General features: G+C 41.5%; 1 pseudogene; it reads left to right on the top strand.

Moving 5' to 3' along the window:
* Positions 1–4: 4 nt before the first annotated feature.
* Positions 5–27933, top strand: LOC139380108 (tryptophan--tRNA ligase, mitochondrial-like; annotated as a pseudogene).
* Positions 27934–27950: the final 17 nt, after the last annotated feature.

The raw sequence follows: 27950 nt of genomic DNA, 5'->3' as shown, positions 1-27950 counted from the left end.
GGGGATGTCAGTGAGCCACTCTGATATGATGTATGAGGAGAAAATCCCTGAGAAGAGAAACGGCCTCTTGCCCAATCCAATGACTCAGGTGATTTATGGTGTTGGCTGGCTGGACAGCAGCCAGTCAACTCAAATGACATTGGAAGTCTAGATCTTGCAATGTAGGCCTACACAACATGCTTGGAAAACTGTTAAGAAAGCAGACTTATATTTTTGTGGTAACTTAAGAGCACAAGATTCATCATTCAGTAGCTAGGTTTCCAACCAACTGGCGACCAGAATTTAATGCGATTATTCTAAAATCTGCATAAAAACAACATGTACATTTTCCAACCAGTGAAGTGTTTCCATCAAATTGGGTTTCTATCGCATTTTTAACTCACAAAATAAATTGCGTTATATAGCGTGTGTCCATTCTGGTATTGGCACATGTGCTCTAGCCAACAGTTTGCGGATACAATGCTGGTATTGTCTACATGATGAGATTATTATGGACAAAAGAGAAAGATTATTTTACTTTGTCAAACTGCAGCCAACCGTCGATGATCATGTCACCAAAATAAGACCCAAAATATTTATTGGAAAAGGAGCATCATCACCATGCACTTTTACCACCCTGTGAATTCATCATAATTTATTTAATCTGTAGCCTAATAAACTGCATGCTTTCCAGACGAGTCGTGGTTGGAGGATTGCACATGTCATTACGTCGATATGATGGTTATATCAATATTTGTACATGAAATCGTTACCACCGACATGTCTCGCATAATTCATTTTACAGACACAAAAAGATCCCACCTTGTCTAGCGTAATTTGTTTTGTCAACATTTGGTAAGTTTACCAACACATTTTTGGTTTCCATCAGGCATGTCATTACATTTCTTTTTATCCGACATGTACTTTACTCGCATAAAAAGTTGGATGGAAACCTGGTTAGTGAGAAATATTTTCACTCTCTGTCCTTGCAGATCCTCCCATTGTATAGCAATATATTTGACATCTTTACACATTCTAGTGGAAAGATGTCACAGCACTTTACTTTGCACTGAAGTTTAAGATTTCTGGCATTTCTCTTCATCCATATGCTATGATCCACATGTGTTTCAAAGATCTGGGAGAGTGCGGAAAGAGAAGAGACTTGTGCTCCTTCATGGAATTTTGGCCTGAGGTCTTCTCATGATAAAAATTACACAGTTGTTTTCCCAACTAACTGAATCAGTTTCAAAATGTCCAATCAACGATTGTTTGTTTTTAAGCCGCTCTGTAGAAGAGTGTCTGCTAATTGACCATTATTTTTAAATATATGCTTAATAGAAGCCTTGCGTTACATTCCTGTGTAATGTCATTAGTGCTGTTTTGATGTCAGATGTGATTGTCTTTTTCCACCTGTGATGAGTTCTGTCATTCCTGCTTCACTCAGGTTGATAAGACAGACACACACACACACACACACACACACACACACACACACACACACACACACACACACACACACACACACACACACACACACCTGCAATACCCTCCTACACGTAAGGACACATACAGTGGGGCAAAAAAGTATTTAGTCAGCCACCAATTGTGCAAGTTCTCCCACTTAAAAAGATGAGAGAGGCCTGTAATTTTCCTCATAGGTACACTTCAACTATGACAGACAAAATGAGAAAAAAAATCCAGAAAATCACACTATAGGATTTTTAAGGAATTTATTAGCAAATTAGGGTGGAAAATAAGTATTTGGTCAATAACAAAAGTTTATCTCAATACTTTATTATATACCCTTTGTTGGCAATGACAGAGGTCAAACGTTTTCTGTAAGTCTTCACAAGGTTTTCACACACTGTTGCTGGTATTTTGGCCATTCCTCCATGCAGATCTCCTCTAGAGCAGTGATGTTTTGGGGCTGTTGCTGGGCAACACGGACTTTCAACTCCCTCCAAAGATTTTCTATGGGGTTGAGATCTGGAGACTGGCTAGGCCACTCCACGACCTTGAAATGCTTCTTACGAAGCCACTCCTTCGTTGCCCGGGCGGTGTGTTTGGGATCATTGTCATGCTGAAAGACCCAGCCATGTTTCATCTTCAATGCCCTTGCTGATGGAAGGAGGTTTTCACTCAAAATCTCACGATACATGGCCCCATTCATTCTTTCCTTTACACGGATCAGTCGTCCTGGTCCCCTTGCAGAAAAACAGCCCCAAAGCATGATGTTTCCACCCCCATGCTTCACAGTAGGTATGGTGTTTTTTGGATGCTCAGCATTCAGCATTCTTTGTCCTCCAAACACGACGAGTTGAGTTTTTACCAAAAAGTTATATTTTGGTTTCATCTGACCATATGACATTCTCCCAATCTTCTTCTGGATCATCCAAATGCTCTCTAGCAAACTTCACAGCAGGATTTGAGTCCCTGCCGGCGTAGTGTGTTACTGATGGTAGGCTTTGTTACTTTGGTCCCATCTCTCTGCAGGTCATTCACTAGGTCCCCCTGTGTGGTTCTGGGATTTTTGCTCACCGTTCTTGTGATCATTTTGACCCCACGGGGTGAGATCTTGTCCCAGATCGAGGGAGATTATCAGTGATCTTGTATGTCTTCCATTTCCTAATAATTGCTCCCACAGTTGATTTCTTCAAACCAAGCTGCTTACCTATTGCAGATTCAGTCTTCCCAACCTGGTGCAGGTCTACAATTTTGTTTCTGGTGTCCTTTGACAGCTCTTTGGTCTTGGCCATAGTGGAGTGTGACTGTTTGAGGTTGTGGACAGGTGTCTTTTATACTGATAACAAGTTCAAACAGGTGCCATTAATACAGGTAACGAGTGGAGGACAGAAGAGCCTCTTAAAGAAGAAGTTACAGGTCTGTGAGAGCCAGAAATCTTGCTTGTTTGTAGTTGACCAAATACTTATTTTCCACCATAATTTGCAAATTAATTAATTAAAAATCCTACAATGTGATTTTCTGTTTTTTTTTTCTTTTCAATTTTGTCTCTTATAGTTGAAGTGTACCTATGATGAAAATTACAGGCCTCTCTCATCTTTTTAAGTGGGAGAACTTGCACAATTGGTGGCTGAGTAAATACTTTTTTTGCCCCACTGTATAACGTGTGTATATATATGAACACACATTCCCGGAAAGTGTCTGCAAGTGTGAAAACATGTCCTGAAAGTGTACGTAACCCTTCTAGCTGTTGGCGTTAATGTCACACTCGCACACAGTGTGTTATGTATTCACCATATGCTAGATGTGGATGAAGAAACCTTTCGTCACTTAGGCTACACTGTGGTAGGACCGCGACGCACCTGTCAGAGTAAAATATGAGGAGAGAACACCCAAAGTTACCGCTGCTGCTACGTGTCATCAACAGGCCCACATTTGGTGGGAGAGATGGAGTAAGGGAAAATGGAGAGACACAAATGAGTAAGGAGAGAGTGCAGGAAGAGCGAGTGGGGGAGTGAGAAACAGTTGGACAGGTTGAGGGGGTTTGGTCATGAATGGAAGAGTTTCTGCATCGTCTTTTTATCTTTTCTTTTCAGTTAATGGCAATGGCGAAACCTCAAATAACGCCGCATTCACATTCTATGTTTGCCTTAAAATTACACCAATACTGTCGTGCTGCCAACATTTATCAGATTTTCCAAATGCTCTGTCTCTATCCTCATAACTGTAGTGGCACAAGTTAAAAATCCGTTTATTTTCTCTGACCAAATGCAACACAGAGCAGATGTGTCAGGCAGGCGCTGTGACGTGCGATAGCCTGATTACCCAGTGGCTAGTTAAGAGTTAGCACTGACTCAGTTTGCCTGTTATTGTCTCAAATGACACCATTACCATGTCTGCATGGCTAAAAGCCTCCCCCGGGGCAAGGGGGGAACATGCTTTTGGCGTGTCAACACGAGGTGAGAACACACATGAGCCAGATTCAGGCCGTCCGCACCCAAATCACTCCTGACACCTCTTAAGGGGCCCTCAGCATCAATGGCTCTCTGCTACAATTACCCCCTCAGTAATAATGACATAAGCACCCAGTTCCTTCCTGCCATCACCTTTTACTGACCTGAAATCTGATACCAGAGGGTAGTTATCTGATCCTTTAAGCCCAAAAAAACGAGACAGACAGGACTGTTCTCAGAACAGTGGTTATCTGATCCCAGAGGCCGTAGAAGGCTGTTGGTTCCTCAGATAAACTGATTGTGATTCAGAGTACTATTGCTGTTTGCCAAATTTACAAGAGCGAGAGTATCCTCTGAGTGTTTTCTAATTAGTTATGATAACCTAAAATAGAAAATACTGTACAATTTCCTGCACAAACTTTGAGATTAAGTTTCTAAAGATTTGTAAAGATAAAGAATTTCAAAGATGGCAGCCCAAGTTACACAGCAGGGATTTCAACATGATTTTCTTGGTTGCAAGCAGGTCTCTAAATGAACACTTTTCATTGGTAGTACTGGTGCTCCCAACTTAAAAGTTACAAACACAACATAAAATGTAGGCGCACCCGAAAATATGTTTTTTGAATTGATTGAGATATAGCCTATATTGGGCCTAGCCTATAAGAATTATAGCTATTTTTGAAGCACATGTTGTGCACTAGAAACCTAAACCCTAATATTTAACAGTGTAAAGACATTTGTTTATTATAAAAAGCTAAAATATTGATACAAAAACCTGTCTTACAAAGTCATTTGTCGAAATATTAAGTTTCTACATTGTGTAAAAGCAGTACCTACTGAGATGCATTACATTGTAAATTGTACACGGTTTCTTTAAGAGCATCAAGTTTGTGAGTGAAGACATGCAAGAGATCGTCCCACCTTCAAGACAACTCGGAAACTTGCATATGTCCGACTTGGAAACTTGTAGAAAGATGAGGTAGGAGTTTCCCACTTGGAAAGTATCAAAATCAGCCAATAGAAAGCTCTATGCAAAAAAAAGTATGTACATGTTACCTCTGAGTTTCTGAGTTGTCTTGTACGTGGCAACACTGGCGTAGCACACACTCCCGCAACCCCTTCAAGGTGGGGGGCCCACGAGTTTTGGGAGCCCCGAACCCAAGAAAAAAATATAATAATCACAATGGTATTATTTTTTTAAAATTGGGGTTGGGCCCCCCAGATAGCATATGAACATGTTATAAGCCATGAAAATATATTTTGAATAACAGGGAATTAGCTTTAAAACATTTTCTCTCAGCCTCATGGCAAAATGTGCAGAATAGAAGGAAATTAGCTCAGAGATTCATGAGTCGGGACAATCCTTGTCCGGCAAGGAAACTTTTATTTTTAATTCGATTTTGTTGCATTATTTGAGTTTACAAGTTATGTGGAGAAAATATTTGTTTTGGGAATTTTCTAAATGTTTTAAATATGATTCATTTAATAGGCTCTATGCCTGGACATGCCCTTGTCCGAAGCAAAGGATCTACATTTCAAACTCTCCAAAAAATGACAATAATGGATATTATATGAAAAATTATATTATGTAATTTCTTGCAATAGGCCTCTGTGACATTAAATAAGATTTATCTCAAAACTGTGATTCCTAAAAGATGTCAGATTTGTATAAAATCCTAAATTAATCAGGAATGAGCAGGGTCAGCTATACCATAAGGACCCCTTATTCATGTCCTCATTACATGTAGTGCAATAAGACCACTCATGGTCTGTAAAGTTCTCTACTTTTTATCAAACAATATTGGAATCACCTTGGTCACAACCATACGTATAACCCCATCTGCCTGATAGAATTTGAATTTTGGTTCCAATATGTTAGGCCTACATTTCTTTAGGTTTTAGTCAAATTAATGACTGATTACGAGGAAAACAACATTGCTACTGTGTATACAACTTGAATGAAATATAACATTTTTGTCAACTCCGTGAAAACCAACTTCGTTAGATTTTTGTTTAACGTCAACTCAACCAATGCTTAAAGATCTGATAGAATGGTTGTTTTTATTGGGGATTTTCAAATGATTAATCGTTTTCAGTGGCTTGTCAACTCAGTCAATTATAGCTTACCCCCTTAGACCTTAATATTCTGATAAAATATTTGAATCACTGTTCTGTAACATAGGCTTAAACTACTGAAGTATTTGCTCTGCAAGACCTAATGGATAATGTTTGCTTCATAAAATGTATTTAATAGTGCTAACGGCATCAGTCATTCATTAATTGCTAATGATATTGATCTCCTGAAGAAGCTATCCCTTTTTCTCTCTTTCTGTGCCCCGAAATTGTGGGAAATAGGTAAAGTAACCACGATTAACAGATAATCCAAAAATTATCGACACCGACTACAACGATCAGGCATTTAGCTGATATCATTCATTACGATAAGTAGCCTATACTAGAGAAATGTGAAGTTTGAAATGGAATTAGTTTGCTAATATGGGTGATTGTTAATGGGACAATTGATGGATACAACCTAGTAGTAGTTAAAAAGGTCTAAGGGTCCGGGGGTTGGGTTTCTACTTGGCTAAAAAATGGAATTGTTTTTAAGATAGTCATACCAAGGATCATTTAGCTATTATTTTGAACTTTTGGACCCCTGTAAATACAGTGCATTCAGAAAGTATTCAGACCCCTTGACTTGTTCCACATTTTGTTAGGTTACAGCCTTATTCTAAAATGTATTCAATTGTTTGTGTTTTCTCATCAATCTACAAACAATACGCCTTAATGACAGAGCAAAAACAGGTTTTTGGAAATATTTGCTAATTTATTACAAATAAAAAACAGATCACATTTACATAGGTATTCAGACCCTTACTCAGTACTTTGTTGAAGCACCTTTGGCTTACAGCCTCAAGTCTTCTTGGGTATGACGCTACAAGCTTGGCACACCTGTATTTGTGGAGTTTATCCTATTTCTCTCTGCAGATCCTCTCAAGCTCTGTCAGGTTGGATGGGGAGCATTGCTGCACAGCTATTTTCAGGTCTCTCCAGAGAGAGGTCAAGGTCTCTCTCAATCGGGTCAAGTCTGGGCTCTGGCTGGGCCTCTCAAGGACATTCAGAGGCATGTCGCGAAGCCACTTCTGCTGTGTCTCGGCAGTGTGCTTAGGGTTGCTGTCCTGTTGGAAGGTGAACCTTCGCCTCAGTCTGAGGCCCTGAGCACTCTGGAGCAGGTTTTCATCAAGGATCTCCCTGTACTTTGCTCCGTTCATCTTTGCCTTGATCCTGACTAGTCTCCCAGTCCCTGCTGCTGAAAAACATCCCCACAGCATGATGCTGCCACCACCATGCTTCATCATAGGGATGGTGCCAGGTTTCCTCCAGAAGTGACGCTTGGCATTCAGGCCAAAGAGCTCAATCTTGGTTTCATCAAACCAGAGAATCTTGTTTCTCATGGTCAGAGTCCTTTAGGTGCCTTTTTAGCAAACTCCAAGCAGGCTGTCATGTGCCTTTTACTGAGGAGTGGCTTCCGTCAGGCCACTCTACCATAAAGGCATGATTGATGGAGTGCTGCAGAGATGGTTGTCCTTCTGGAAGGTTATCCATCCTAACAGAGGAACTATGGAGCTCTGTCAGAGTGACCATCGGGTTCTTTGTCACCTCCCTGACCAAGGCCCTTCTCCCCCGATTGCTCAGTTTGGCCGGGCAACCAGCTCTAGGAAGAGTCTTGGTGGTTCCAAACATCTTCCATTTAAGAATAATGGAGGCCACTGTGTTCTTGGGGACCTTCAATGTTGCAGAAATATTTTGGTACCCTTCCCCAGATCTGTGCCTCAACACAATCCTGTCTCGGAGCTCTATGGACAATTCCTTCGACTTTATGTCTTAGTTTTAGCTCTGACATGTACTGTCAACTGCGGGACCTTATATAGACAGGTGTGTGTGTAACAGTTGTTAAAGTACTATGTGAATTTCACCAGGTTCATATATCAATATGTTGTGTTGATTTGTTATGCATGCCTGCATCCTGGGAGAAGGGGAGTGTGTGCTTACGTTTTGCCCAGAGTGCTCGTGCTCAAATCATTTTGATGCACTGAGAGAGGTAGGCACGCTTTTTCTGTATTCAGAAAAGTTTGATTCTTTTAAGTACAAAGTCATGCACACAGTGTTTTGTTCATGAATAATGATGTATATTTAGAGGTTACTCATAAGTGGATGGTATTGTTAAGATGCACTTGTAATTGTACTTTTTAGGATGATATCAACATTCTGAATTCAACATGTGGTTAATAGCTAGCTAAGGTATTAGCAGGATATTGTATGCGTGAACGATGGCTAGCTCCTCGAATGATCCCAGTCCCTCCTATTGTGCATCTGTTGTAGAAAGAGGCGACGATTCTCGGAACATATGTGCTCTACAAATGTTTTATTTCCTTTTGGATGCAGGTATGTGGTTTTATCTATGTAAAATATGTTATGTATAATAAGGAGAGAGTGTATTAATTTTTGTATTCCAAAATCATTTTTGATGCACAGAGAGAAAGAGGCGAAGATTCTCAGAACAGATGTGCTCTACAACTGTTTTATTTCCTTTTGGATGCAGATGCAGGATGCAGAGAGTGAGTTCTGCTTGATTAAAACTACCTACTACCAATCAAGTTGTAGAAAGATCTCAAGGATGATCAATGGAAACAGGATGCACCAGAGCTCAATTTCGAGTCTCATAGCAAAGGGTCTGAATACTTTTGTAAATAAGGTATTTCTGTTTGTTTTTTTAAATAACATTTTGATTTTTTTTGTTGCTTTGTCATTATGGGATATTGTGTGTAGATTGGTGAGGAACATTTTTTATTTAATCAATTTTAGAATTAGGTCAAGGGGTCTGAATACTTTCCAGATGCACTGTATAGCACACTATTTTACATACAGTAGGTTTTTAAAGGACCAAAGAGTTTGGTCTGCTTCGTGTTTTCAATTACGGGAATGCGGCCTCAACAAAAGTCAGAGCATTCATACTTCTTGTGCTTCGGGGCCCTGACATACGCATCCAATAAATTGGTTTTCACCGCACTACTCGTAGTGATTCAGGGTTAATCTCTATAGCCATCCAGCTAATTACGAGCAACTGTCTAAATGAAAAGACCTTACTTCTTGTGAGATGTTGGGGAGTCCGTTTCCCGGTGCTCTGCCATGATAGCATGAAGTAAAAAGGCTGCACCGTTTTCCCACCTGCATCTCCATCCCGAATCTCCTCAGGAAAATTTGCCTACTATTTATGTGCATTTCACACTATGTGGAGGAAAGAATCTGAGTATAATGCTTGTTCTGATGTCAACCCCAAGGGTCCCAGCTACAACATTAATGGTTGTTTTGTTAGATAAAATCCTTCTTTATATCCCAAAAAGTCTGTTTACTTGGCACCATCAATTTCAGTAATCCAGTCATTCAACATGCAGACAAAGGAGTCCAAAAAGCTACTGCTAAACTTCGTCCAAACAAGTCAAACAACTTTTCTATTTAATCCTCAGATACTCTAAAATGTAATTAAACTATATATTTAATAGGGAAAGTAGTATGTTCAATAGGAAAGCTAAATTAGTAAGCGCGCACCCTCTCCCTCGCGCGCCGAAAAACTGATATTTTGCCGGTGTTCTCCTAACCAAAACTCTAAATTTGTGCTTCAAGCCTTAAACCTTGAATAAAGACTGTTGACATCTAGTGGAAGCCATAGGAATTGCAATCTGGGAGACAAATTTACTTAGGAACAATATGTTTCAATTATAAGAGCCTGGGACCTCAAAAAATAATTATGGTTGGTTTTTCTTCGGATATTCGCCTGCCATTTCAATTCTGTTATAGTTTCAGACATTTTAACAGTTTTAGAAACTTCAAAGTGTTTTCTATCCAATGCTACCAATTATATGCATATTCTGGCTTCTGTGCCTGAGTAACAGGCAGTTTACTTTGGGCACGTCAGTCAGGCGGAAATTCAGGAAACTAGACCCTATCCCAGAGAGGATTTATACAGGATGTGTCTCCCCCATCTACCATCAACCAATCATGTCATTGCGGAGCTATGCAGAGCCCTCCACATTGTTACAAAATTTGGGAGGCATTTAAAAAAAAAAAATATTCTAGTCTCACTGGTGCTCCCAGAATAAATGTCAGGTCACACAGCAAAATATTTAGGAGCGTATGCTTTGGTCGCACTTTAGAGCCATGGTTGCAAGGTATCCCGACCGCATATCTACCGCATTTTATGACAGCTGTTTTTGCTTGTGGTGTGGAGGGTATTGTGTCGATACAATTTCAAGCACTGTGCATAACTGGCTTTAGAGAAAATATTTAGACAGGCATTGCTGACAGTCTCTTCTAACATATTAAAATGGTTCCAATTGACAATTGTTTACGCTATTTGTTTACGCTGCTTAATAACAGAAGCCTTGCGCTGCTGTTTAATATATTTAGCCAAGAAACCTCTCTAGTCATTAGTAAAGTTCCAGGTCCCCTTTCATGCCACTCCCCTTGCCCCCTCAGTAACACAGTATTTTAGTACAGGCCAGGAAAAGTGCCATGACTAGTAGGAATGGACCAAAGCCAGAATCAGTATACTTTATCGATGCCAAGGCTCAATGGAGTAGGTCAATGCCAGACTCAAGCCTGCCAGAACCCAGCAGAACCAGAAACACAATATTTACCCACAGATCAGAATGCGAAAAGTGATCTCTCTTTTAGAGTCGAAAGGGCATAGGGATGTAACATTTAAACAACTATTTTCATATCGGCTTTCTGTTAAAATTCCATGTGAATTCACAATGCTGCTGCCAGCAATGGTTTGGGTCTCACGATGTGTCCCTTTTCAGATGGTTAAGCATTGCACCTGTACTGCCATTACTGTACCCCAATTCGACCTCGCAATGCTTGCATTTCCTTCTCATTTAACTTCTCAAAAGTATTGCCATACAGGATGTTGGTGCTGTTGCTTGCATTTTTCCAAAGTTACTGACGATGACTTGGTGATTGAGAGTTGACTACAAAATAATTGATTCCTCAACTCCTTGGATGTCCACTGCCATTTCTGAGTGTCAACAGAGATCTGTATATGATGACGAGATGCTCATGTCTCCGCCCTAACAATGGGAGTCGTCCTAAAGGAGAGAAGGCAGGTGACAAGCTTAGGTCCGAAACAAGTCCAAAGAAATGCATTGGGCTTATTTTGGTGAGAGTGAAATCTCTCGCTTCACCCCTTCCTCTCTGGTGTCAGGATTAAATTCAAATCAAATCAAAGTTTATTTGTCACGTACGCCGAATACAACAGGACCTTACAGTGAAATGCTTACTTACAGACTCTAACCAATAGTGCAAAAAAAGGTATTAGGTGAACAATAGGTAAGTAAAGAAAGTAAAACAACAGTAAAAAGACAGTGAAAAACATTAGTGAGAATATATACAGTAATGAGGCTATATACAGACACCGGTTAGTCAGGCTGATTGGGGTAGTACGTACATGTAGATATGGTTAAAGTGACTGCATATATGATGAACAGAGAGTAGCAGTTGCGTAAAGAGGGGTTGGCGGGTGGTGGGTGGTGGGACACAATACAGATACCCCGGTTAGCCAATGTGCGGGAGCACTGGTTGGTCGGGCCAATTGAGGTAGTATGTACATATGTACATTCCTCTAATAATCGCCTCCTAAGAGTCAGTATTTTTGAAACAGAGGAGACTGATTTAGTTACCGTATGTCCGAGAACACAAGCACTTGCATCTTTCATAGTGAGCCAACAAGGGACAGAGAGAGAGCGGAGGGGCACAGTAAGGGCAGGTTCGGCCACCAGGCAGACTGAGTCAAAACCGTGCACTAGGCTTGCAATGTCTCGCAATTTCTGTAAAGCAGGGCCTGTCAGTAATGAATAGGCTAGGATATTCTACACGCAACAGACTGAAGTCTGAACACGCTCGCATCATTAGCGATGAGCAAGGGCAGGTGGGCAAGCGTGAGGGAGAGAGAAGAGGGGGCAGACAGAAAGAATGTCTTGGTAATCTGTATCGCAACGTCTTGTTTTGTAAGCCTCACAAAGTAGCCTAAAGTTTGCCTTTTTCTCTTGGTTTAATTTAAATTACACAACTTTCCCCCTGGCCTTTATAGCCTACCGTCTAAGTAGGCTATAACACGGAGAATAACATTTCGTGATAACTGCACTGTGATTTTAAATTTGGGGAAAAAACAACAATTGAAATCGGTTAGGGATTTTTCTTAACGTTAAGGATCCCAATTTTAAAAAGAGCCTATTGCTCAACTCCCACCAAGGCTTTAAAATAAGGTCTTAATGTAATTGTTTCTGATAGCTGTGGTTTATGATGCTCTTGAGTATAGACTCTCACTCACACACACCCCACACACTTGATTTCTGCTCTGACTATATACCTAAACCTACATTTTCTTTCAACTCTTATTGATTTATTTTCCACTTCCCTGCTTTCATTGGCCATTTGTAGTTGTTGCTCTGGCCTCATTGGCTGGCTGGAGAGTGTTCTATATTTTTATTGGACATCTGGGGGTTACGTTCTCCCATTGACTGTTACAGAGGTGCTAGGTATGGATTTTATTAAGCATCTCCATAACAGCAATACAACCATGACCACTGCCTCCCAATCTGCCAGTTGGCAGCATACATTACAAACACCTCTGCAGGTGACTTCACTTTTTCTTTCTCTCCTTAATGTCTTATTTTCTTTCTCTTGATGTTGTCTTGAAGACTGTTACTTTTATTACTCTTGTTCAAATCATGTCAAACTTTATTTGTCACATGCACCGAATTAAACAAGTGTAGACCTTGCCGTGAAATGCTTACTTACAAGCCCTTAACCAACAGTGCTGTTCAAGAGTTAAGAAAATATTTACCAAATTTTCTAAAGTAAAAAATTAATTAAAATAAAAAGTAACACAATAACATAACAATAACGAGGCAATATATAGGGGCTACCGATACCAGTGTGTGGGGCTACAGGTTAGCTGAGGTAATTTGTACATGTAGGTAGGAGTGAAGTGACTATGCATAGATAATAAACAGCGAGTAGCAACAGTGGACAGCAGACAACAAATGGAAGGGGGGTCAATGTAATTATCCGGAGGCCATTTGCTTAATTGTTCAGCAGTCTTATGGCTTTGGGGTAGAAGCTGTTAAGGAGCCTTTTGGACCTAGACTTGGCACTCCGGTAACGCTTGCTGTGCGGTAGCAGAGAAAACAGTCTATGACTTGGGTGACTGGAGTCTCTGACAATTTTATGGGCTTTCCTCTGACACCGCCTATTATATAGGTCCTGGATTGCAGGAAGCTTGGCCCCAGTGATGTACTGGGCCGTACGCACTACCCTCTGCAGTGCCTTACGGTCAGATGCTGAGCAGTTGCCATACCAGGCGGTGATGCAACTGGTCAGGATGCTCTCGATGGTGCAGCTGTATAACTTTTGAGGATCTGGGGACCCATGCCAAATCTTTTCAGTCTCCTGAGGGGGAAAAGGTTTTGTCTTGCCCTCTTCACGACTGTCTTGGTGTGTTTGGACTAGAGGTCGACCGATTAATCGGAATGGCTGATTAATTAGGGCCGATTTCAAGTTTTCATAACAATCGGAAATCGGTATTTTTGTTTTTTACACCTTTATTTAATCTTTATTTAACTAGGCAAGTCAGTTAAGAACACATTCTTATTTTCAATGACGGCCTAGAAACAGTGGGTCAACCTCCTTGTTCAGGGGCAGAACGACAGATTTGCACCTTGTCAGCTCGGGGGATCCAATCTTGCAACCTTACAGTTAACTAGTCCAAAGCAATAACGACCTGCCTCTCTCTCGTTGCACTCCGCAAGGAGACTGCCTGTTACGCAAATGCAGTAAGCCAAGGTAAGTTGCTAGCTAGCATTAAACTTATCTTATAAAAAACAATCAATCATAATCACTAGTTAACCAGACATGGTTGATGATATTACTAGATATTATCTAGCGTGTCCTGCAACATATAATCTGACTAAGCATACAAGTATCTGACTGAGCGGTGGTAGGCAGAAGCAGGCGCGTAAACATTCATTCAAACAGCACTCTCGTGCGTTTTGCCAGCAGCTCTTCGTTGTGCATCAAGCCGTTTGACTTCAAGCCTATCAACTCCCGAGATGAGGCTGGTGTAACCGAAGTGAAATGGCTAGCTAGTTAGCGAGCGCTACTCGCTCTGAGCCTTAGGGGTGGTTGTTTCCCTTGCTCTGCATGGGTAACGCTGCTTCGATGTGGTGTCTGTTGTCGTTGTGTTGCTGGTTCGAGCCCAGGGAGGAGCGAGGAGAGGGACGGAAGCTATACTGTTACACTTGCAATACTAAAGTGACTATAAGAACATCCAATAGTCAACGGTTAATTAAATACAAATGGTATAGAGCGAAATAGTCCTATAATTCCTAAAATAACTAAAACCTAAAACTTCTTACCTGGGAATATTGAAGACTCATGTTAAAAGGAACTACCAGCTTTCATATGTTCTCATGTTCTGAGCAAGGAACTGAAACGTTAGCTTTCTTACATGGCACATATTTTACATGGAGCATATTACACTTTTACTTTCTTCTCCAACACTTTGTTTTTGCATTATTTAAACCAAATTGAACATGTTTAATTATTTACTTGAGGCTAAATTGATTTTATTGATGTATTCTATTAAGTTAAAATAAGTGTTAATTCAGTAATGTTGTAATTGTCATTATTACAAATACATTAAAAAAATAATAATAATTGTCCGATTGATCGGTATCGGCTCTTTTGGTCCTCCAATAATCGGTATCGGCGTTGAAAAATCATAAATCGGTCAATCTCTAGTTTGGACCATGATAGTACTTCGATGATGTGGACACCAAGGAACTTGAAACTCTCGACCCGCTCCACTACAGCCCCGTTGATGTTAATGGAGGCCTGTTCGGCCTGCCTTTTCCTGTGGTCCACGATCAGCTCCTTTGTCTTGCTCACATTGAGGGAAAGGTTGTTGTCCTGGTACCACTCTGCCAGTTCTCTGACCTCCTCCCTATAGGAAGTCTCATCGTTGTCGGTGATCAGGCCTACGACTGTTGTGTCGTCAGCAAACTAAATGATGGTGTTGGAGTCGTGCTTGGCCACGCAGTCGTGGGTGAACAGGGAGTACAGGAGGGGACTAAGTACACACCCCTGAGGGGCCCCGGTGTTGAGGATCAGCGTGGCAGACGTGTTGTTGCCTACCCTTACCACCTGGGGGCGGCCCATCTGGAAGTTTCTTCTCCCTCTCAAGTTCCATCTCTTTTCAAACCCTTCTCTCTCCACCGCTTCTCAACAGGAGCCTCCAGGAGGGTATGTGTTCTCTGGGATCCAGCCCACGTCTGTGCCCCACCTAGGGAATTACCTTGGGGCTCTGGAGAGCTGGGTGTCCCTGCAGAGCCAGTACCCGTCAGTGCTCTACAGCATAGTGGACCTGCACTCCATCCCCCAGTCCCAGGACCCCGCCCTTCTGCGGGTCAACATACTGGTCATGGTTGCCAGCCTGCTGGCCTGTGGCATCGACCCAGAGACATCTATCCTCTTCCAGCAGTCACAGGTTAGTCAGACACACATGCAGGCAGGGACACACTCATGCATACACACACACACACAATCACTGCTCTATTAAAAGAGTTTGAGCCTATTTTCTAATGTGGTGTTGCAAACAGTTGGAAAAGAGTGTGTTTGTGACTTGGTGGTCTGAGCAGGCTGCTTTGGATCTGTTTCCCAGCATGTCATCAAGAAAGTCAGCTGAAGTGGTGGCCATATTGGAATGTTTATTTTATCATGGCAAGCTCTGAATGGTTACCTAATGCAGGCAATTTAAAACGCTTATTTTATCACTCCAATCCTTATCTTCACTGTGTGCTCTGCAAATTCACAGGGATTATGAAAACACATACCACCATTTACTTCAGAGGAAGCCACATGAAGGGGATAAGATTTTTTTTTGGTAAACTCCTGAGTTAGGAAAGGAAGTGTAATCCGAATAGACATTTTCTTCTCCCTGGACAATTCAAATGTGTGTTTGTCAGACTATCTCTGCAAGTGACGTATTTGTTTTGTTAGTGTGGTCCATCTGTGATATTTCTCTCACACACGCACCAAGGCCTATTTTTATTCCCATTTAGCTTCATGCCACATATCTTGGCAGCGAAGGGGATCTCCTATTGAACAAACAAACCAGAGTCTGTTCCACATGTACAAATACCATTACCGCCCAAAGAAAACACTTGACTTCATTGAAAAAATGGTGACCAGTTGAAATCAATAGTGTCTTAAGTGAAGGGCCTTCAGCTTGAAAAGATTGCGCGAGTGTGTGTGCGTGGGCATATGTGTGTCCGAGAGAAAGACCATAGTAAAGTTACACCAATGGAAGCTCCTCAGAGGAGGAAGGGGAAAACCATCCTGCTCAGTGAACTTCATAAAAGATAAAAAATAGTGAAACGTCTGTTATGCTTTTTAGATAAAACTATACTAAATATATACACGTCACCAAATTAAAACACAATGTTTTGCAATGAAGGTCTACAGTAGCCTCAACAGCACTCTGTAGGGTAGCACTGTGCTACCCTACAGGACAGCTATTTTCCGTCCTCTGGGTGCATTGACTTCAATACAAAACCTAGGAGGCTCATGGTTCTCACCCACTTCCAGTAATTATACAGTAATTATGACGACTTCCAGAGGACACCCTCCGACCCATCAGATCTCTTGCAGCATGAACTGACATGTTGTTCATCCAATCAAAGAATCAGAGCATGAATATAGTACTGAACACATAAGCTGCAGCTAGCTAGCACTGCAGTGCATAACATTTGATGAGTAGTTGACTCAGAGAGAGAAAGGCAATAGTTGAAGAGTTTTGAACAAATTCATTTCTTAATAAATGACTCACTAGTCACTTTAAACAACGCCACCTTTAATGCCATTTTAATAATGTTACATATCTTACATTAATCATTTCACATGTATATACTGTATTGAGACCCAATCACTGGACACTTTAATAAATGGATCACTAGTCACTTTAAATAATGCCACTTTAAATAATGCCACTTTAATCATGTTTGTATATCTTACATTACTCATACCGCATGTATATACTGCATTTTATATCATCTACTGCACCTTGCCTATGCCACTCTGCCATCGCTCATCCATATACTTATATGTACATATTCTCATTCACCCCTTTAAATTTGTGTGTATTAGGTAGTTGTTGGGGAATTGTTAGATTACTTGTTAGATATTACTGCACTTTTGGAACTAGAAGCACAAGCATTTCGCTACACTCGCATAAACATCTGCTAACCAAGTGTATGTGACCAAAATGTTTTTATTTAATTTGATTTGGTAAGCTGCCTAAATGACTACCGCCCCATAGCACTCACATCGGTAGCCATGAAGTGCTTTGAAAGACTGGTGACAACACAACACCACCATCCCGGAAACCCTAGACCAACTCCAATCCACATACCGCCCTAACAGATTCACAGATAACGCAATCTCAATCGCACTCCACACTGTCCTTTCCCACCTGGACAAAAGGAACACTTATGTGAGAATGCTGTTCATTGACTACAGCTCAGCGTTCAACACCATAGCGCCCACAAAGCTCATCACTAAGCTAAGGACCCTGGGACTAAACACCTCCCTCTGCAACTGGATCCTGGACTTCCTGACGGGCCTCCCCCAGGTGGTAAGGGTAGGCAACAACACAACTGCCATGCTGATCCTCAACACAGTGGCCCCTCAGGGGTGTGTGCTTAGTCCCCTCCTGTACTACCTGTTCACCCATGACTGCGTGACCATCATTAAGTTTGACGACACAACGGTGGTAGACCTGATCACTGACAACGATGAGACAGCCTATAGGGAGGAAGTCAGAGACCTGGCAGTGTAGTGCCAGGACAACAACCTTCTCCCTCAAAGTGAGCAAGACAAACAAACACACCCCCATTCACGTGACGGGTGAAGGGGGTAAAGAGTTCCTTGGTGTCCACATCACCAAACTATCATGGTCCAAACACACCAATAAAGTCGTGAAGAGGGCACAACCACGCCTTTTCCCCTCAAGAAACTGAAAAGATTTGGCATGGGTCCCCAGATCCTCAAAATATTCTACAGCTACACCATCGAGAGCATCCTGACCAGTTGCATCACCGTCTGGTATGGCAACTGCTCGGCATCCGACCGTAAGGCACTACAGCCTTTTTAAAATCTGACATGTTGGCTGGATTCACAACGAGTGTAGCTTAAATTTAGTATCTTACATGTGTGATTTAATGAAAGTTTGATTTTTATATCATTTTATTTTAATTTGTAGCGCTGCATTTTCCCTGGCTTTTGGCCAAGTGGGACGCAAGCATCCCCTATACCATGATAAATTAATTAACAGCTTCTACCCCAAAGCCATAAGACTGCTGAAAAATTAAGCAAAAGGCCAGCCAGAAGATTTCCCCCCACCCCCCGTTTTTACACTGCTGCTACTCGCTGTTTATTATCTATGCATAGTCACTTTACCCCTACCTACATGTACAAATGACCTTGTTTAACCTGTACCCCTACACATTGGCTCAGTACCGGTACCCCCTGTACATAGCCTTAATATTGTAACTTTGTTATTTTTGTAAATATTTTAACTCTATTTCTTGAACTGCATTGTTGGTTAAGGACTTGTTAGTAAGCATTTCACAGTGAGTTCTACACCTGTTGTATTTGGCGCATGTGACAAATATGTTACAATTTGATTTGATTGAGTATAAATATATGTGTGAGTGAGCAAATTATGGAGTGAGTGTTTGTATGTGTGTTGGAGTGACAGTGTGTGTGAGTGTTTAAGACCATCTGAGTATGCATAACAACAGTGCAAAGATTGAAATAAAAGGTCAATAAAGATGCAAGGTTAACGCAGATAGTCCGTGTAGCTATTTTGGTAGTTATTTAACAGTCATATTGCTTGGGAATTGAAGCTGTGACAGTCCGTGTAGCTATTTTGGTAGTTATTTAACAGTCATATTGCTTGGGGATAGAAGCTGTGACCGGTATGTCTTGCCGTGCGGCTAGCTGATCTGGGGAGTAATCATTAGTCTAAAATGTGTTTATTTTGGACAAATTCAGGTAGGTCCATCCAGAATCGGTAGAATGAATACACTCCTGATCACCAGTCATACACAGTCCACTTTCATAGCAGCCACGTACAGCATCATCACTTTGCTCATTGTATAATTTCTTATCGCATCTGCGCGCTCTCCTCCTCTCTCTTTCCCTTAGCTGTTGTGTTGTGCAGTGAAGTCCACAAACAATCTGTGACAAGGCACAAAAACATCTCCAAGCCAAACATTCAAACCATAAATGCTAACCTCTACAGAGTCTCCATCGTTGTAACCATATTAGATAATGTCATACTCAACAAACTCAAAATCAAATGAAATTGTATTTGTCACATGCGCCGAATACAACAGGTGTAGACTTACTAGCCCTTAACCAACAATGCAGTTTTAAGAAAAAAAGAAATAAGATATTTATAGAAATATTTACTCAAATAAACTGAAGTAAAACTAACGCTTTAGTAAACCCACAATCAAATCCATGTGCACAATCAGGCATAACAGTGTACAGTAAGCAGTTTGCAATTACACCGGTGGCAATACATTTATAAAACCAAAAGCTTACCTTGACTTGGAAGAGATGCAGTGTTGATGGCCTTAGCCAGCTAGCTAACAGAAATAGCATTCCTCTCTGTTTGAGTCAGGTTGTTGAGTAGGCTAAATTAGCTGCATCAGCTAAGTAAGTGAAAGGTAAAAAAAATATATATATATATATATAGCTAGCTCTCCCCCTCTGCTGCTTCTCCATATAATTAATATTACACATCGCGCATAAGCTGTTATTGACAAATGGACACACACCCCCAACCCTCGTCTTACCAGACGTAGATGTTCTGTCCTGCCGATGCACCGAAAACTCAGCTAACTGTATATTATCTGCTTCGTCATTTAGCCACGACTCTGTGAAACATAAGATATTACAGTTTTTAATGTCCAGTTAGTTGTATAGTCTCGAATAGAGCTCCTCCAGTTTTATTCTCCAGTGATTGCACGTTACCTAATAGAACGTATGGTAGAGGCAGGTTAACCACTCGCAGACTAATTCTCACAAGACACCCTGATCTACACCCCCTGTATTTCCTCATTTTCTTCAAGTGAATTACAGGGATTTGGGCCTTGCCTGGGAGCAATATCATATCCTTTGCGTCAGATTCGAGGTGAGTAATCGCTGTTCTGATATCCAGAAGCTATTTTCTGTCAATAGAGATGGAAGCACCAATATTATGCACAAAATAAGTGCGAAGAAAAACACACAAAATGGCACAACTGGTTGGGAGCCCGTAAAACAGCAACCATCCCCTCCAGCGCCATTCTTCCATCTGACTCTACACTCTATACACATACACACCCATTCACATACAAGCTGCTACTACTCTGTTTAACTTATATCCTGTTGCCTAGTCCCCTTACCCCTATCAATATCTACCTCCATCACCCCAGTATCCCTGCACATGTACAGTGCCTTGCGAAAGTATTCGGCCCCCTTGAACTTTGCGACCTTTTGCCACATTTCAGGCTTCAAACATAAAGATATAAAACTGTATTTTTTTGTGAAGAATCAACAACAGGTGGGACACAATCATGAAGTGGAACAACATTTATTGGATATTTCAAACTTTTTTAACAAATCAAAAACTGAAAAATTGGGCGTGCAAAATTATTCAGCCCCTTTACTTTCAGTGCAGCAAACTCTCTCCAGAAGTTCAGTGAGGATCTCTGAATGATCCAATGTTGACCTAAATGACTAATGATGATAAATACAATCCACCTGTGTGTAATCAAGTCTCCGTATAAATGCACCTGCACTGTGATAGTCTCAGAGGTCCGTCAAAAGTGCAGAGAGCATCATGAAGAACAAGGAACACACCAGGCAGGTCCGAGACACTGTTGTGAAGAAGTTTTAAGCCGGATTTGGATACAAAAAGATTTCCCAAGCTTTAAACATCCCAAGGAGCACTGTGCAAGCGATAATATTGAAATGGAAGGAGTATCAGACCACTGCAAATCTACCAAGACCTGGCCGTCCCTCTAAACTTTCAGCTCATACAAGGAGAAGACTGATCAGAGATGCAGCCAAGAGGCCCATGATCACTCTGGATGAACTGCAGAGATCTACAGCTGAGGTGGGAGACTCTGTCCATAGGACAACAATCAGTCGTATATTGCACAAATCTGGCCTTTATGGAAGAGTGGCAAGAAGAAAGCCATTTCTTAAAGATATCCATAAAAAGTGTAGTTTAAAGTTTGCCACAAGCCACCTGGGAGACACACCAAACATGTGGAAGAAGGTGCTCTGGTCAGATGAAACCAAAATTGAACTTTTTGGCAACAATGCAAAACGTTATGTTTGGCGTAAAAGCAACACAGCTGAACACACCATCCCCACTGTCAAACATGGTGGTGGCAGCATCATGGTTTGGGCCTGCTTTTCTTCAGCAGGGACAGGGAAGATGGTTAGAATTGATGGGAAGATGGATGGAGCCAAATACAGGACCATTCTGAAAGAAAACCTGATGGAGTCTGCAAAAGACCTGAGACTGGGACGGAGATTTGTCTTCCAACAAGACAATGATCCAAAACATAAAGCAAAATCTACAATGGAATGGTTCAAAAATAAACATATCTAGGTGTTAGAATGGCCAAGTCAAAGTCCAGACCTGAATCCAATCGAGAATCTGTGGAAAGAACTGAAAACTGCTGTTCACAAATGCTCTCCATCCAACCTCACTGAGCTCGAGCTGTTTTGCAAGGAGGAATGGGACAAAATTTCAGTCTCTCGATGTGCAAAACTGATAGAGACATACCCCAAGCGACTTACAGCTGTAATCGCAGCAAAAGGTGGCGCTACAAAGTATTAACTTAAGGGGGCTGAATAATTTTGCACGCCCAATTTTTCAGTTTTTGATTTGTTAAAAAAGTTTGAAATATCCAATAAATGTCGTTCCACTTCATGATTGTGTCCCACTTGTTGTTGATTCTTCACAAAAAAAATATGGTTTTATATCTTTATGTTTGAAGCCTGAAATGTGGCAAAAGGTCGCAAAGTTCAAGGAGGCCGAATACTTTCGCAAGGCACTGTAAATGGTAGTGGAACTGGCTTTTTAAATATTTTCTGAAATCAGTATGCTACTTACTTTGTGTGCAAGGCCCTATTGAATGTGTCACTGGCCGTGTCTGAAATCTGTTTTGCCTACTACTTACTTAAACTGCATACTGTCTACTAATTGTACTACATACTATTTAGCACGTACTGTTTAGAAAAAGAATGCAGTATGCCACGCCCGAAACATCTTACTTTTGGTGCATTCAAGACAACTAGGAATTCGTCAACAAAATTAGCTCAGACTGTGTAAAATCAGGATGTCTGTGATCTTCAGGTCGAAGAAGTGCCTGAGTTTCTGACTATTGGGATGACCGTTCAAAACTAATTTTCCCAGTCGGAGCAGGTTTTTTTCCAAGGTCCATCAGTGTCGGCTTCACATATGAACCCGGAAAGGATGGTCTGTAGCCCAACCCAGTGACCTTTCATGTTATTGTTGTGGGCTAAGTAGCTAGCATTTGGAATGACGTATTTGGAGTGAACTTGAGTGTACCGTAGGCCTACACATGTATCAATGGCAGTCACCTGGAGCTTGAGAGGAGTGGGAAAAGCAGTAGAGGAATGCAGTGGTGAGGCAAAGGACTTGTAATGAGGACAACTGGCTACTACTAGATTTCTGGTGCCCAGAGCTGGGTAGGTGCCATACATTGTGAAGGATGCTAGTGGCTACATGACTCAAGCTGGTTCCCAGAGTAGCTATTCCTATACAAGATCGTCACCAGACTCCATCTTCATCACCCATCTCCCTGACCACCTTCCTCTGATCATGCCATGAGCTGTCCCTCTCCATCTTTGGAGGATGTATGCACTCAACGACTTGGCCTCTATTGGTTGACCTAACTATAGCTAGGCTACTCATGATATTGCTTGTTTGTTTTTTGCTTTTGATGCGCTTTGAGATTGTTATGAAAAGCATTATAGAAATTCAATTTATTATTATACCAAAGCGACAGCAGTGTGCAGGGTTTCTTTTCACTTTGAACTTATCTAATTGTTACCATGCACCTGCAACAAGATAGCTCAGATGTGCGAGTGCATTTTTTTATGTTGAAAGTAAAACACACCAATAGTAAATGTACCGGTATCAAATAACTAAAAAACATTACAAACAAGAAACACTTTCAATGAGAACAGAAATCCACTTTGGGTTTAAAAAAAAACTTCACCAAAAACAGTAAAAAATGAATACATTAACAACTATAAATAAAATGCATACAAAATACATAAAACTACTTCTTAGTCATGGCCTCTAAAATGGCCATAAGGAGTGCCTCACAGGCGGTCACCTCCTTCTCCCACCTCCCCATCTGGACCCTTTGGGGAGAAAGAGGAGCCCACATTTATTTTTGCTTAAGCCTAAGGTTCTCCCACTTATTTTTCTCCCATGCAGGTGACAGCTTCCCCTCCAGCTCACACTCCTTTATCTAGATCCTGAAAAGAGATGAGATTAAGTACATTAACCAAAACATGAGTAAAGTAAAGTTGTTTGAACTTTATGTAGCTAGATGGCCACATACTTTATAAAATTGGAGTGCCAAGGTGAAACAGTAATGAGTGCAGCTTACCATTACTTTTACCTTAACAAGGGTGTATACTCCAAACATTTGCAAAACGTTTTGCAACAAAAACTAGCGTTTCTATTGGAAAGGTTCAGCAAACGAAAGAGTGAACCTGCCTGAATCTGTCCAATAGAAACACTAGTTTTCGTTGCAAAACAGAATATTTTGCAACAGTTTGGGGTAATGATTACACCCATATGTGCAATGAAACTAGCCAGCTAGCTAACTGGGCTAAAGTTAAATATGAAGTTGACGGTGAACAGCAAGTAACCATGTAGCTAGCAAACGTTACTGATCGAACAGTTATAACTTCTTGTCCTAGCTAACTACTAAAGCACGTAGCTAGTTAAAGGCACAGCAGGCAGCTACAAATCAGCTACAAAGCCAAAATGAGTATAACATCCTGGCATTTACAGCATACTCTATTTTTAAAAAGTTACATACTATAAAACATTACATTTTTGTATACTGAGAATGTGTCATGTGTGATTGTGTTGTTTCCCGCTTTTGGTTCATTTCGGTAGTGCATCTCCATATCTAATTGACAGCTTATTATCAGCTGTTGTCAAAGGAGAAATGATGACATAATGATGACATTATGACATCTGGGCATCGAAAATAAACTTGATTTTCGAAATGTCACATACTATAAAACATTTTTTTTTTTTTTGCATATGCCAACGGCCTACTATTTAGGACGCAAGTATGGATATTCGGACACAACCACTGTCTGTCACCTTGATTACTCCAATTTGTCTCTCAATCTGTGCATCTACGTTATAAACTTTCATTTATAGGCTAGGTTGTAGCATGATGGGTATAGGTCAAATTGGAGTATCATGTAGTAGCCTAAACCGCATCGATGTTATACTGAGCTTGGTGAATGGAATATGAATGACAGTCCTGCCAATATGCTGTAATAGAAATAAGGCCATGCACATAACAACTAGTCTTCCCTATGATTAAAACGCCACCGACCGCCACTGAGTTGCTCCATTTCTTACTGGAATAACAGCAGCAGATCCACAAAGCTCTGAGGTTTATAGGAATATTTTGGCTTTCTCCTAAATAAATAAAAAATGAGTCCTATAATCACATAATCCATAACATTACTAGTGGTGTGTTTGTTTCATATACTACGAAGAAAGATCACATTCAATATGAATGGAGTTGATGTTCATTCTAAAATGTATTTTATTTCACCTAGATCTATATCAGTGTCTCCTTCCTCACTCTGCTGACATCAACATCTGTCCTATTTCACGTTCATAGTCTGTATGTAACAAGTCCCCCCCTCTCTACCTACAAGTATTCAGTGTAAAATGTTTGTTTATGTCCGTGCTGTCTTGAGTTTACGTCACACTCTTTAGAATCCGTTTTAAGCGGAGAGGGATGGCAGTCACTTCGCCAGCACCCATAAACTCTAAGTCTCTGAAGCAGAAGGATTTTGCGCCTTTTTTTCATGTTGGCAAGGCCCAAAGGTTTTAGAGAGACCCATGTTGAGAGAGAGAAATAAGTATGGGATGGCTGTAGTGTGATGCAGAGAGGGAGTCGTTAAATCCAGCCCTGCTAATGTCCAGGAGATTGGAGTTATTTAATGGCTCTAATGCCTTGACACTGATGTAGTATAATGGAGTATGGCTATTGGCTATGCATCTGGGCAACATAGTACCTGGTTGTTAGGGCACAGGGAAGATCCAGTATAGTTCCTATCTCTGCCACATGGTGGGGCTGAAGAGTCCCACCATGTGAGGATCTGGAAGGTTTTTACTTATGTTTATTTGAGGTGGTGGAGAAGATACTTGATGTTTAATTTTACATGTGGGCTTAGTTTAAAACCAATAATAACATTTAGGCTTGGAACATGTTGAGTGACTGGTTGTGGTGTCTTCCTCCCTTCCACAGGTCTCTGAACACTCTGAACTGTCCTGGATCCTGGGCTGCCTTGCCAGTATTCCCCCAACTCAGACACCTGCCTCAGTGAAAGGTACATAACAGCTTGGGAATACTGTAGGATTTGAAATGCAGTGATACAACCACTGAATGAGTTTACATGGGGACTAATCCTGACTTTTTGTGTAAATTATGCATTAATATCAATGGCTGCACAATTGAGTTGATGATCAGTTAAATTGTTAGTCAAGTTACAAATGGTTGAAAGTTCAATGGTATCCTTCCTTTTCCCTCTATTTCCTTTCTCATGTTCAGCATCCTGACTATTGTTAGTCCTGTTTGTTTCTCATAGTAGCACCTCACCTGCCAGATCTGTTTAAATGTTCTCATAATGACAGTGATTTCCTTGGCCACATGCAGTTTTACTAGGAGGCCAGAGGGAAGGAAAGGACTGCCAGCAGTGTTCTGGTTCTACACTGAAAACACCTTTTGTTTACTCAACAGCTGACTTCACGTCAAACGTGGTGGAAAATGTCCTGTGATTCAGCCATGTTGAGTTTGTATGAGCGAGAGCTCTTCACTTGTAAAGAGAACAGGCCGCCTTAAAGAGAAGCTAACCTGTTTTCTTTTTATTTCTTTTTGTCTTTCATTTTCTACTTTTCTCTCCTTGCAATGTTTCTTTTTCTTTCTTCTTGCTACACCCCTCTCCCCTATTTCTCTTGCTCTCTCTCCAGATGAAAAGTAAACAGAAGAATGAGGGGAGTGTGGGGCTGTAGTCTTTCCCCGTCCTGCAGGCTGCGGATATTCTCCTTTACAAGTGAGCTCAGTCTCTATTAAGTGTGGGTGTGCAGCAGCAAATAAATTAAATTAATACTTTAAAAAATAAATTCACTGAGTGTGAGGTTTTCTATGTTGTATGTTGTTACGGGTCCACTCACGTCCCAGTAGGATAAGATCAGGTCCAACATCTGGACTTGGCTCAGGACCTAGCCCGCATCTTCAAGAACACATATGGAGACTTATTCCCTGAACCACGTGTTCTGCTCTGTAAGTTACTGTGTACCACACAGGGGTTACATCTATGGATGCAGGCAGTGTAGTATTTTCTCTTACTCAGACACTCACTCAGACGTAAACATACTCAAAATATCAAAACTCTCTCTTTCTCATTTTCTCTCTCTCATACACAACACATAGATGGATACATACATCCAGATGCACATGCACAAAGACACATGGCCAGCATGTCCTACTGATGGATACTTAACCCCACTCTGATACACTTCGTTTTATACTCCTTCATTATCGCCATCATGAAAGCACAAGATGTAACCAGCCATGCGTGCAATGGAGCTTTGATTAAAGGACCGTTCCCTTCCTCATATATCTGAGAAATAAAGTGATAATAGATTTGGGGAGGCGGGAGGGGGTATGCGCCCGCGTGTTGAGATGGATAGATGAAAGTGTGTGTGTGTATTACAGGGGCGGGTTAGGGACAGTGGATGGCTCAGGCTGATTGATGCTGTCTTTTTGTGCTGTCTTTGGCTGTTTACCGATGGACGTTTTGTGGGAAAGAGACCAGAGCAACAGCTTCTGGCAGAACTGCCAGTCATCCGCCACCACTTTGATTCCCAATCAAAGATGTCCTCTTAAATCACCCTGAAACAAAGAGCTCATCAGGAAAGAGACCCTCCCCCATTCATCCTCCAGTGCCACCCCCCATGCACCCCTGACTTCTCTGCTGACAGCATACTGCCAGGACCTGGTTCTTCTTATCGGGATATGATTAACTGATGTAATGATATCCCATGCATACATTCACCTTAATAACAATAATAGCCATATCGCTGCCAAACACAACCCAGCCTTAACAAGGCCTATTCTCTTTTCATCCCAATCAAGCTTCACACAGAAGGTCAAATCCCTCCGCGACCCCTCCAAGATGTCCAAGTCAGACCCCCAGAAGATGGCCACCGTCAACCTCATTGACTCGCCCGACGACATCGTCCTCAAAATCCGCTGTACCGTCAGACTTCACCTTCGTGGTGACCTTTGACCCTGCGGCACGCCTGGGTGTGTCCAACCTGGTGCTGATGCACGCAGCAGGTTGCACGGTGGAGGCGGCGGTGGGGCTAGACACGGGGAAGTACAAACAGCTGGTCGCGGAGGCCATGGTGGTGCGGCTCACACCAATCAGGGAGGAGATTGAGAGGCTGAGGGGGGACAGGAGGCACCTGGAGAGGCTGCTGGCCCAGGGAGCCCACAGGGCCAGGGAACTGGCTGCTCCCATCTTCAAGGAGGTCAGCCACAGAGTAGACTTTTACTGAAGGGGGGGGGGGGGGGG

This window comes from Oncorhynchus clarkii, chromosome 22 (genome assembly GCF_045791955.1).
Source record: "Oncorhynchus clarkii lewisi isolate Uvic-CL-2024 chromosome 22, UVic_Ocla_1.0, whole genome shotgun sequence".
In the NCBI taxonomy this organism is placed as follows: domain Eukaryota; kingdom Metazoa; phylum Chordata; class Actinopteri; order Salmoniformes; family Salmonidae; genus Oncorhynchus; species Oncorhynchus clarkii.
Note: the sequence above shows the minus strand (reverse complement) of the source record. Positions and strands in the feature narration are given on the sequence as shown.